At 38.1% G+C, this 12,500-nt stretch overlaps 9 non-coding genes across 9 annotated transcripts; all 9 read right to left on the bottom strand.

The window, feature by feature from the left end:
• Window positions 1–416: 416 nt before the first annotated feature.
• LOC132150965 (5S ribosomal RNA) lies at window positions 417–535 on the bottom strand. Its single transcript, XR_009436135.1, has one exon. It is a non-coding gene; the product is annotated as a 5S ribosomal RNA (ribosomal RNA).
• A 6,872-nt stretch (window positions 536–7,407) lies between these two features.
• On the bottom strand, window positions 7,408–7,526 carry LOC132150574 (5S ribosomal RNA). The gene has a single exon (XR_009435803.1). It is a non-coding gene; the product is annotated as a 5S ribosomal RNA (ribosomal RNA).
• Window positions 7,527–8,653: 1,127 nt separating this feature from the next.
• Window positions 8,654–8,772, bottom strand: LOC132150081 (5S ribosomal RNA). Its single transcript, XR_009435327.1, has one exon. It is a non-coding gene; the product is annotated as a 5S ribosomal RNA (ribosomal RNA).
• A 1,123-nt stretch (window positions 8,773–9,895) lies between these two features.
• On the bottom strand, window positions 9,896–10,013 carry LOC132150406 (5S ribosomal RNA). The gene has a single exon (XR_009435641.1). It is a non-coding gene; the product is annotated as a 5S ribosomal RNA (ribosomal RNA).
• A 463-nt stretch (window positions 10,014–10,476) lies between these two features.
• Window positions 10,477–10,595, bottom strand: LOC132150465 (5S ribosomal RNA). Its single transcript, XR_009435697.1, has one exon. It is a non-coding gene; the product is annotated as a 5S ribosomal RNA (ribosomal RNA).
• A 603-nt stretch (window positions 10,596–11,198) lies between these two features.
• On the bottom strand, window positions 11,199–11,317 carry LOC132149876 (5S ribosomal RNA). The gene has a single exon (XR_009435136.1). It is a non-coding gene; the product is annotated as a 5S ribosomal RNA (ribosomal RNA).
• Window positions 11,318–11,401: 84 nt separating this feature from the next.
• LOC132150204 (5S ribosomal RNA) lies at window positions 11,402–11,520 on the bottom strand. Its single transcript, XR_009435445.1, has one exon. It is a non-coding gene; the product is annotated as a 5S ribosomal RNA (ribosomal RNA).
• Window positions 11,521–12,128: 608 nt separating this feature from the next.
• On the bottom strand, window positions 12,129–12,247 carry LOC132150141 (5S ribosomal RNA). Its single transcript, XR_009435384.1, has one exon. It is a non-coding gene; the product is annotated as a 5S ribosomal RNA (ribosomal RNA).
• An 84-nt stretch (window positions 12,248–12,331) lies between these two features.
• On the bottom strand, window positions 12,332–12,450 carry LOC132150205 (5S ribosomal RNA). Its single transcript, XR_009435446.1, has one exon. It is a non-coding gene; the product is annotated as a 5S ribosomal RNA (ribosomal RNA).
• Window positions 12,451–12,500: the final 50 nt, after the last annotated feature.

A 12,500-nucleotide genomic window follows, 5' to 3' on the forward strand; every position in this document is an offset into this window, starting at 1 on the left:
CGCCAGTGCATTATATAAGTAGGGAAGGAAACCCAAAAGCTTACAGCACCTGGTATTCCCAAAAATACTAACCAAGCCTATTAGATAATTACTGAAAAAATCCAAAAGTACTAACCTGGCCCAAACCTGCTTACATTCTGAGATCGGGCATTGACTCTTTTTTTTTTTTTTTTTTGCAAGATTATTGGACAATTAGTGAAAATTTCCAAAAGTACTAACCAGGCCTATTAGATAATTACTAAAAAAATCCAAAAGTACTAACCTGGCCCAAACCTGCTTAGATTTGGAGATCAGTTGAGATCGGGCATAGCCAGGATGGTATGGCCATAAGCGAAGGAGGCTGCAAAGAGAGGGCTATTTAAAGATCAGCCACTATAATCGCCAGTGCTTTATATAAGTAGGGAAGGAAACCCAAAAGCTTACAGCACCTGGTATTCCCAGGCGGTCTCCCATCCAAGTACTAACCAGGCCCAAACCTGCTTAGCTTCCGAGATCAGACGAGATCGGGCATAGCCAGGCTGGTATGGCCGTAAGCGAAGGAGGCTGCAAAGAGAGGGCTATTTAAAGATCAGCCACTATAATCGCCAGTGCATTATATAAGTAGGAAGGAAACCCAAAAGCTTACAGCACCTGGTATTCCCAAAAGTACTAACCAGGCCTATTAGATAATTACTGAAAAAATCCAAAAGTACTAACCTGGCCCAAACCTGCTTACATTCTGAGATCAGGCATTGACTTTTTTTTTTTTTTTTTTTGCAAGATTATTGGACAATTAGTGAAAATTTCCAAAAGTACTAACCAGGCCTATTAGATAATTAATGAAAAAATCCAAAAGTACTAACCTGGCCCAAACCTGCTTAGATTTGGAGATCAGTTGAGATCAGGCATAGCCAGGATGGTATGGCCATAAGCGAAGGAGGCTGCAAAGAGAGGGCTATTTAAAGATCAGCCACTATAATCGCCAGTGCTTTATATAAGTAGGGAAGGAAACCCAAAAGCTTACAGCACCTGGTATTCCCAGGCGGTCTCCCATCCAAGTACTAACAAGGACCAAACCTGCTTAGCTTCCGAGATCAGACGAGATCGGGCATAGCTTTTTTTTTTTTTTTTTTTTTTTTTTATTTAGTAAGCATAAATTTTACATTCAATCAAATAAACATTAGAAAAAACTAAAAAACATCCTTTTCAGGCATTGCAATATGCATTTGCCCAAGAATCCACACAACATCTTTTGTAAATATTTTGTAAAAATTTCCCACCTTGTTTTCAAATATAAAATAATTATACAACGTTTGAACATAGTCTCCCACCATCCCTTTAAACAGTAACCACAAATTTAAAATAAAGTCCCTGTTTTTAGCCACATTTCTTCTTTTCCAAATTGCCTTTTTTGCCAAAATTAATAATAAATTAATTAGTTTCTTATTTGCATTATTCTCGTTCATTCCTAACATAAAATTCATCTCCCAGTTCAAATCCCCCTTATTATCCCTCAAAGCATTAATTGTCTCTTTTAGTTCTTTAAAAAAAGGGGTCAGTTTTTCACAATATAAAAACAAGTGTAAAATACCTTCATCAGCATTTTTACATACTTTGCACTGTGCATTTGTTTCTTTTAGCATTGCACACAATCGCATTTCAGTAAAAACCACATTGTGTCTTATAAAATAATCCAAACATTCTAGTTCCACATCCAAACATTGCCATTTTAGGATCTTCCAAATATCTTTCTCTTTGACTTCATTAAAATGCCTCATCCAAAATACATTAGCAATAGGTTTTTTAAAAACAGAATTTCTAAAAAAACAGTAAAACATTCCAACAGTTCCCAAATTTAAGTCAAACCACTTATCTTTCCATTTGAAAAACACATCCATTTTGTTTTCGCTTCTCCCCCCTTTGCTTATTTCATCCAGCCATTGCCTTGGGATTGCCTTTTTTACATCCTCATATTGTCTTCTTAAACCTGACATATTAAAATCCTCCTTCTCCTCTTCCATAGCATCTATAATGACCTGCAATGGTAAAAATCCCTCTTTATATTCCCATAAAACATCTCGTATTTTTAAAATTCCCACCTTCATCCATTTTTTAAAATAGATATCCTGCTCTTGTAGCTTTATCTTTCCATTCAGAAACAGAGGTTGATTTAAAACAACTTCCCTCCCCCTCGGATTAAAATCAACCTCTGTTAAAAAAAGTCTCCAAGCACTTAAAACTTCCTGATAAAATCCTGGTATACCCTCTAGCATCCAATTTTTGAGTTTCATCCATAAAATATTATCCCCCAATTTAAAATTCCCACATTTATTTAGATAAAAACCCATCATTTTTTTCCATTCAGCTTTGTTTGTCCTATCCAGATATTTTTTAACAACTTTCACCCTCATACTTTTCATTTTTTGTTCCACATCCACTAAACCCATCCCTCCCTCATCCAGCTGCCCTATTAATGTAAAATAAGCAATCCTTGGAGGCTTTTTATCCCATAAAAACTCTAAAACACATTTCTTTATCCTTTTTAAAACCCAGTTTGGCAATGGCATCACATGTAAAACATACCACATTTTAGACAACATTAACAAATTCACAATTAATATTTTCCCCCTCAAACTTAAAAACATGTTCCTCCAAAAAATCAACCTTCTCTCCATTCCACCTACTATCCCTTCCCACATATTATCTACTGCCACTTTTTCATTCTTTGCTAACACCACCCCTAAAATCTTTATTTCCTGTACCTCCATGAACTTAAACACCCCTGCTAAATCCACCACCCCTCCAAATTTCATATACACAGTTTTTTCTTCATTGATTTTTGCACCCGTCCCATCACAATAGTATTTAATTTTTTCCATAACCTTTTTAACGCTTTCCATATTTTCCACCACAATTGTTGTATCATCTGCGTATTGAAAGATTTTCTTAAATTCCCCTTCCTCTTCCATTTTTATTCCTTTTATTCCTTCCTCCTTATTTATTAAAAGTCCTAAAGGTTCTGCCACCAAAGAATAAAGCTGTGCTGATAACGGACACCCCTGCCTTATAGACCTTAAAACTTTAAAAGGTTGACTTAAAAATCCATTACATTTTACTTTCGTTAAGATATCCTTGTATAAAATTGCAATCCATTTAATAAAATTTTCCCCAAAACCGAAATTCTTTAAAACAGAAAATAAGAATTTATGCTCCACTCTATCAAATGCTTTTTCAAAATCCAACCTTATAACATATGCTTTCTTTTCCTTTTCTTTTATATAACCTATTATGTCTCTTATGCTACTTGTAATGTCTGCTATGTCCCTCCCTTTTACACCATATGCTTGATTAGTTTCAATTATACTTGGCATTACATTCTTCAATCTGTTAGCTAAAACTTTAGCTAAAATCTTAAAATCAGTATTTAGCATTGTGATGGGTCTAAAATTCTTCAAATTTGTTTTATCACCTTGTTTCTTATAAATTATTTTCATTAAACCTAACCCCATTCTTGGATTGACTCCTTCTTTCCTAAAAATATCATCATAAATCCCCTTTAAAATCACACTGAGTTTTTCTTTAAAAACTTTGTAAAATTCACTTCCAATACCATCTATTCCTGGACTCTTTTTTACTCTTAGGGAGTTTATAGCTTGTATAATTTCTTCCGTTTCTATCTCCTTTTCACAGTCTATTTTATCTTCTTCTCCAACTTTCCTAGTTATTCTTTGCAACAAAACTTTTCCCTTCTCCTCCTCCACCCCTTCTGATTTAAAAAGCTTTTCATAAAAAGTCTCTATTTCTTTTAAAATCTCTCCTGTATTAAAAACCGACTGGCCATCTCTGTTTTTAAGCTCTTTGATCATTTCAGCTTTTCCCCTACTTTTTTCGAGATTAAAAAAGAATCTGTTACATTTTTCCCCCTCTATTGTGTATTTAGCTTTACTTCTCAACATCGCTCCCTTGCATTTGTCTTCCTCCATTTTTTTAAGCTTCTCCTCCATTTCAAACACTTTTTGCACATTTACTTCATTTTTGTTTAACTCTTCTTTTAACGTTCTTCTTATTTCTTTTTCCTTTGTCCTTTTCACCCTTTGCAGTATATTACAGAAATTAATTGAATATTTCTTTATTTCAAATTTCACATTTTCCCACCATTGTCTTTTATCTTCTAAATACATTGCATCTTTTTTTTCCTCATCTAATAAATTCTCTATCCCATTTTTAAAACTTTCATGATTTAAGATTTCTGTATTTAAAATCCATACCCCAGGCCCTTTCGTTTCCCTTTTAAAATCCATCCTCATTAAAACCATTTTATGATCACTTAAAGTTGTTTCTTTATAAAGTACATCATCAATAAAACAATCCAAATTTCTTGTGCTCAGAAAATAATCTATCCTAGTTTGGCACATAAAATTCCCAACTAACTGTTTTCTGGAATATTCTCTCTTTTTTCCATTTCTTTCTCTCCAAACATCAATCATATTTTTTTCTTCCATCAATAATTTAAGTTCCTTCCTTCCACCGTCCGTCCTAAAAACCATCCCATTAGCCATGTCTATTTTGCTAAAAACAGTATTAAAATCCCCTGCAACCACCACCCTTTTCCATTTCTCTATTATGTCTCTTAAAACATTAAAATACATTTTCTTATCCTTTTCCTCATTTGGTGCATGTACATTTACTACAATAAATTTTTCATCCTCAAAATCAATTTCTACTGCAATACATTTCCCTTTTTTATCATCATAGATTTGTTTTGTCATAGTAGCTTTCCCTTTTTTAATCAAAATAGCCACTCCTCCTCCCAAACTTTTCTCCCCGTTACTAAAAAATATTTCCCCATCCCACCTTCTTTTAAAATCTTCCATTACATTTCCTTTCCAGTTAGTTTCTTGCAATAAAATCATATCATCATTTTTACACAACTCTTTCATCCTTTCAAATTTCAAAACATTCAATAATCCTCTTGCATTAAAGGACACAATTCTCAACACCATAAAGTAAAACAAAAACGATAAAATACCCATCTTATTAGTCCATATCTTCTCCCTCTTCTAAAAGTCCACCACTGTCCTGATTTTCTGTAAACACTTCCTTCACCACTCTTTTCCTTGCTTTTTCAATATTTGGTGTTACCTTTTTCACTCTTCTTCTTTTGTTCGATGCCCCCGTGCTCCCACCATCCGTGATGTTTCCACTCTCAATGTCTAGCTCCCCTTCTTCGTTGACTGCTTCCTGCTCCTCCACTTTGTCTAGTATATTCTGTATACTCGCCGTTATCTGCATTGGTGTCCATGTCTCTTCCTCTTCCTGTGTTGATGTTGTTAATTCATGTCCATTTCCTATGTTCTTTTCCTTGGATTTTTCTGCGTCCTCCTGTTGCTCCTCCTCATTATCATTCTCATGCATTTGCCCGCTCACTTGATCCTCTTCCTGTTGCTCATTGTCCATCCAACATTCACATTTGTCCAATGTCATTTTACAGTCTGGGCACCTTATCGCAGTACAGTCTCTTGCGAAATGGCCTCTTTCCTCGCATTTGTGACATTTGAAGTCCGGACAGTCCTTCATTATATGGTCAGGGCTCATACACAGTCTACAGGTCTTCACCTGCTTACTGTGTATCACCCTAAAGTATTGAGGGCCTCCCTCGGTCTCCATCCTTGTGCTGTATGGTAAAGAAGCCACTTCCTTTGGAAAACGCACTCTTAAGAACCTCGTTCCATCTTCTATATGGGTGCCCGAGTAGAATCTCCTCCTTATTTGAGAAATGGGTGTTACTCCCCATCCTTCAAGCTTATTTAAAATCTCATGGTCATTCATGTATGCAGGCAAATGCATGAACGAGACAACAAAGTCTCTGTTGTGTAACTTTTTGATTTCACAAATTTTACCTTTAATGGTTAGTCCATCAACCAGTTTCTCAGTGTCCTCTTCATGCTCCAATGTAATCTCATATTCCCTCATCTGCTTAGGTCGTATTGCTAAAATTCTTGTTACTTCAATCTTTTCTGTTAGTGCTTTTATAATATCCTCTGCTCTCCCGTCTTGTACCTCCGACAAATCCACCACCACAGTCGCTTCTTTTGTGTAAATCCTCTTATCAGTTATTTCATTGTAATCCTTTTCTCTTTGTCGATAACCCAGTCCATTTTCTGCTTGCCTCCGTGTTCCTCGTGTCAAATCCATGTCAGTTGCCATTAATCTATCCATTTTACATAAAACAAACCCCGACAGATCCCTCCCAAACAGCAGAGCTGTTGGGAGGACACAAATAAAACAAAAATAACAAAATACTACAAACAAAAACACTTATTTTAACCAAACCAAAATAACAAAACACAAAAAGTTTGGGTGAGCCTCCCTCACCCCTCTCTGGCACAATCACTTCCTGTTTGCTCACTAGTGCCTCTAGTGTGCTCAGGCTGGTATGGCCGTAAGCGAAGGAGGCAGCAAAGAGAGGGCTATTTAAAGATCAGCCACTATAATCGCCAGTGCATTATATAAGTAGGGAAGGAAACCTAAAATCTTACAGCACCTGGTATTCCCAAAAGTACTAACCAGGCCTATTAGATAATTACTGAAAAAATCCAAAAGTACTAACCTGGCCCAAACCTGCTTACATTCTAAGATCGGGCATTGACTCTTTTTTTTTTTTTTTTGCAAGATTATTGGACAATTAGTGAATTTTTCCAAAAGTACTAACCAGGCCTATTAGATAATTACTGAAAAAAATCCAAAAGTACTAACCTGGCCCAAACCTGCTAACATTCTGAGATCGGGCATTGACTCTTTTTTTTTTTTTTTTACAAGATTATTAGACAATTAGTGAATTTTTCCAAAAGTACTAATCAGGTCTATTAGATAATTACTGAAAAAATCCAAAAGTACTTACCTGGCCCAAACCTGCTTACATTCTAAGATCGGGCATTGACTCTTTTTTTTTTTTTGCAAGATTATTGGACAATTAGTGAAAATTTCCAGAAGTACTAACCAGGCCTATTAGATAATTACTGAAAAATCCAAAAGTACTAACCTGGCCCAAACCTGCTTAGATATGGAGATAAGTTGAGATCGGGCATAGCCAGGATGGTATGGCCATAAGCGAAGAAGGCTGCAAAGAGAGGGCTATTTAAAGATCAGCCACTATAATCGCCAGTGCTTTATATAAGTAGGGAAGGAAACCCAAAAGCTTACAGCACCTGGTATTCCCAAAAGTACTAACCAGGCCTATTAGATAATTACTGAAAAAATCCAAAGGTACTAACCTGGCCCAAACCTGCTTAGATTTGGAGATCAGTTGAGATCGGGCATAGCCAGGATGGTATGGCCATAAGCGAAGAAGGCTGCAAAGAGAGGGCTGTTTAAAGATCAGCCACTATAATCGCCAGTGCTTTATATAGGTAGGGAAGGAAACCCAAAATCTTACAGCACCTGGTATTCCCAGGCGGTCTCCCATCCAAGTACTAACCAGGCCCAAACCTGCTTAGATTCCGAAATCAGACGAGATCAGGCATAGCCAGGTTGGTATGGCCGTAAGCGAAGGAGGCTGCAAAGAGAGGGCTATTTAAAGATCGGCCACTATAATCGCCAGTGCATTATATAAGTAGGGAAGGAAACCCAAAAGCTTACAGCACCTGGTATTCCCAAAAGTACTAACCAGGCCTATTAGATAATTACTGAAAAAATCCAAAAGTACTAACCTGGCCCAAACCTGCTTACATTCTGAGATCGGGCATTGACTCTTTTTTTTTTTTTGCAAGATTATTGGACAATTAGTGAAAATTTCCAAAAGTACTAACCAGGCCTATTAGATAATTACTGAAAAAATCCAGGAGTACTAACCTGGCCTAAACCTGCTTAGATTTGGAGATCAGTTGAGATCAGGCATAGCCAGGATGGTATGGCCATAAGTGAAGGAGGCTGCAAAGAGAGGGCTATTAAAAGATCACCCACTATAATCGCCAGTGCATTATATAAGTAGGGAAGGAAACCCAAAAGCTTACAGCACCTGGTATTCCCAAAAGTACTAACCAGGCCTATTAGATAATTACTGAAAAAATCCAAAAGTACTAACCTGGCCCAAGCCTGCTTACATTCTGAGATCGGGCATTGACTCTTTTTTTTTTTTTTTTTTTGCAAGATTATTGGACACTTAGTGAAAATTTCCAAAAGTACTAACCAGGCCTATTAGATAATTACTGAAAAAATCCAAAAGTACTAACCTGGCCCAAACCTGCTAACATTCTGAGGTCGGGCATTGACTCTTTTTTTTTTTTTTTGCAAGATTATTGGACAATTAGTGAAAATTTCCAAAAGTACTAACCAGGCCTATTAGATAATTACTGAAAAAATCCAAAAGTACTAACCTGGCCCAAACCTGCTTACATTCTGAGATCGGGCATTGACTCTTTTTTTTTTTTTTTTGCAAGATTATTGGACAATTAGTGAAAATTTCCAAAAGTACTAACCAGGCCTATTAGATAATTAATGAAAAAATCCAAAAGTACTAACCTGGCCCAAACCTGCTTAGATTTGGAGATCAGTTGAGATCGGGCATAGCCAGGATGGTATGGCCATAAGCGAAGGAGGCTGCAAAGAGAGGGCTATTTAAAGATCAGCCACTATAATCGCCAGTGCTTTATATAAGTAGGGAAGGAAACCCAAAAGCTTACAGGACCTGGTATTCCCAGGCGGTCTCCCATCCAAGTACTAACCAGGCCCAAACCTGCTTAGCTTCCGAGATCAGACGAGATCGGGCATAGCCAGGTTGGTATGGCCGTAAGCGAAGGAGGCTGCAAAGAGAGGGCTATTTAAAGATCAGCCACTATAATCGCCAGTGCATTATATAAGTAGGGAAGGAAACCCAGAAGCTTACAGCACCTGGTATTCCCAAAAGTACTATCCAGGCCTATTAGATAATTACTGAAAAAATCCAAAAGTACTAACCTAGCCCAAACCTGCTTACATTCAGAGATCGGGAATTGACTCTTTTTTTTTTTTTGCAAGATTATTGGACAATTGGTGAAAATTTCCAAAAGTACTAACCAGGCCTATTAGATAATTACTGAAAAAATCCAAAAGTACTAACCTGGCCCAAACCTGCTTACATTCTGAGATCGGGCATTGACTCTTTTTTTTTTTTTTTCAAGATTATTGGACAATTAGTGAAAATTTCCACAAGTACTAACCAGGCCTATTAGATAATTACTGAAAAAATCCAAAAGGACTAACCTGGCCCAAACCTTTTTACATTCTGAGATCGGGCATTGACTCTTTTTTTTTTTTTTTTTTGCAAGTTTATTGGACAATTAGTGAAAATTTCCTAAAGTACTAACCAGGCCTATTAGATAATTACTGAAAAAATCCAAAAGTACTAACCTGGCCCAAACCTGCTTAGATTTGGAGATCAGTTGAGATCGGGCATAGCCAGGATGGTATGGCCATAAGCGAAGGAGGCTGCAAAGAGAGGGCTATTTAAAGATCAGCCACTATAATCGCCAGTGCATTATATAAGTAGGGAAGGAAACCCAAAAGCTTACAGCACCTGGTATTCCCAAAAGTACTAACCAGGCCTATTAGATAATTACTGAAAAAATCCAAAAGTACTAACCTGGCCCAAAGCTGCTAACATTCTGAGGTCGGCCATTGACTCTTTTTTTTTTTTTTGCAAGATTATTGGACACTTAGTGAAAATTTCCAAAAGTACTAACCAGGCCTATTAGATAATTACTGAAAAAATCCAAAAGTACTAACCTGGCCCAAACCTGCTTAGATTTGGAGATCAGACAAGATCGGGCATAGCCAGGTTGGTATGGCCATAAGCGAAGGAGGCTGCAAAGAGAGGGCTATTTAAAGATCAGCCACTATAATCGCCAGTGCTTTATATAAGTAGGGAAGGAAACCCAAAAGCTTACAGCACCTGGTATTCCCAGGCGGTCTCCCATCCAAGTACTAACCAGGCCAAACCTGCTTAGCTTCCGAGATCAGACGAGATCGGGCATAGCCAGGTTGGTATGGCCGTAAGCGAAGGAGGCTGCAAAGAGAGGGCTATTTAAAGATCAGCCACTATAATTGCCAGTGCATTATATAAGTAGGGAAGGAAACCCAGAAGCTTACAGCACCTGGTATTCCCAAAAGTACTATCCAGGCCTATTAGATAATTACTGAAAAAATCCAAAAGTACTAACCTGGCCCAAACCTGCTTACATTCTGAGATCAGGCATTGACTTTTTTTTTTTTTTTTTTTTGCAAGATTATTGGACAATTGGTGAAAATTTCCAAAAGTACTAACCAGGCCTATTAGATAATTAATGAAAAAATCCAAAAGTACTAACCTGGCCCAAACCTGCTTAGATTTGGAGATCAGTTGAGATCAGGCATAGCCAGGATGGTATGGCCATAAGCGAAGGAGGCTGCAAAGAGAGGGCTATTTAAAGATCAGCCACTATAATCGCCAGTGCTTTATATAAGTAGGGAAGGAAACCCAAAAGCTTACAGCACCTGGTATTCCCAGGCGGTCTCCCATCCAAGTACTAACAAGGACCAAACCTGCTTAGCTTCCGAGATCAGACGAGATCGGGCATAGCCAGGTTGGTATGGCCGTAAGCGAAGGAGGTTGCAAAGAGAGGGCTATTTAAAGATCAGCCACTATAATCGCCAGTGCATTATATAAGTAGGGAAGGAAACCCAAAAGCTTACAGCACCTGGTATTCCCAAAAGTACTAACCAGGCCTATTAGATAATTACTGAAAAAATCCAAAAGTACTAACCTGGCCCAAACCTGCTTACATTCTGAGATCGGGCATTGACTCTTTTTTTTTTTTTTGCAAGATTATTGGACAATTAGTGAAAATTTCCAAAAGTACTAACCAGGCCTATTAGATAATTACTGAAAAAATCCAAAAGTACTAACCTGGCCCAAACCTGCTTACATTCTGAGATCGGGCATTGACTCTTTTTTGTTTTTTTTGCAAGATTATTGGACAATTAGTGAAAATTTCCAAAAGTACTAACCAGGCCTGTTAGATAATTACTGAAAAAATCCAAAAGTACTAACCTGGCCCAAACCTGCTTAGATTTGGAGATCAGTTGAGATCAGGCATAGCCAGGATGGTATGTTCATAAGTGAAGGAGGCTGCAAAGAGAGGGCTATTAAAAGATCAGCCACTATAATTTCAAGTGCCTTATATAAGTAGGGAAGGAAACCCAAAAGCTTACAGCACCTGGTATTCCCAGGCGGTCTCCCATCCAAGTACTAACCAGGCCCAAACCTGCTTAGCTTCCGAGATCAGACAAGATCGGGCATAGCCAGGTTGGTATGGCCGTAAGCGAAGGAGGCTGCAAAGAGAGGGCTATTTAAAGATCAGCCACTATAATCGCCAGTGCTTTATATAAGTAGGGAAGGAAACCCAAAAGCTTACAGCACCTGGTATTCCCAGGCGGTCTCCCATCCAAGTACTAACCAGGCCCAAACCTGCTTAGCTTCCGAGATCAGACGAGATCGGGCATAGCCAGGTTGGTATGGCCGTAGGTGAAGGAGGCTGCAAAGAGAGGGCTATTTAAAGATCAGCCACTATAATCGCCAGTGCATTATATAAGTAGGATAGGAAACCCAAAAGCTTACAGCACCTGGTATTCCCAAAAGTACTAACCAGGCCTATTAGATAATTACTGAAAAAATCCAAAAGTACTAACCTGGCCCAAACCTGCTTACATTCTGAGATCGGGCATTGACTCTTTTTTTTTTTTTTTTGCAAGATTATTGGACAATTAGTGAAAATTTCCAAAAGTACTAACCAGGCCTATTAGATAATTACTGAAAAAATCCAAAAGTACTAACCTGGCCCAAACCTGCTTACATTCTGAGATCGGGCGTTGACTCTTTTTTTTTTTTTTTTTTGCAAGATTATTGGACAATTAGTGAAAATTTCCAAAAGAACTAACCAGGCCTATTAGATAATTACTGAAAAAATCCAAAAGTACTAACCGGGCCCAAACCTGCTTAGATTTGGAGATCAGTTGAGATCAGGCATAGCCAGGATGGTATGGCCATAAGCGAAGGAGGCTGCAAAGAGAGGGCTATTTAAAGATCAGCCACTATAATCGCCAGTGCTTTATATAAGTAGGGAAGGAAACCCAAAAGCTTACAGCACCTGGTATTCCCAGGCGGTCTCCCATCCAAGTACTAACCAGGCCCAAACCTGCTTAGCTTCCGAGATCAGACAAGATCGGGCATAGCCAGGTTGGTATGGCCATAAGCGAAGGAGGCTGCAAAGAGAGGGCTATTTAAAGATCAGCCACTATAATCGCCAGTGCTTTATATAAGTAGGGAAGGAAACCCAAAAGCTTACAGCACCTGGTATTCCCAGGCGGTCTCCCATCCAAGTACTAACCAGGCCCAAACCTGCTTAGCTTCCGAGATCAGACGAGATCGGGCATAGCCAGGTTGGTATGGCCGTAGGTGAAGGAGGCTGCAAAGAGAGGGCTATTTAAAGATCAGCCACTATAATCGC

Source organism: Carassius carassius, chromosome 9 (assembly GCF_963082965.1).
Source record: "Carassius carassius chromosome 9, fCarCar2.1, whole genome shotgun sequence".
In the NCBI taxonomy this organism is placed as follows: domain Eukaryota; kingdom Metazoa; phylum Chordata; class Actinopteri; order Cypriniformes; family Cyprinidae; genus Carassius; species Carassius carassius.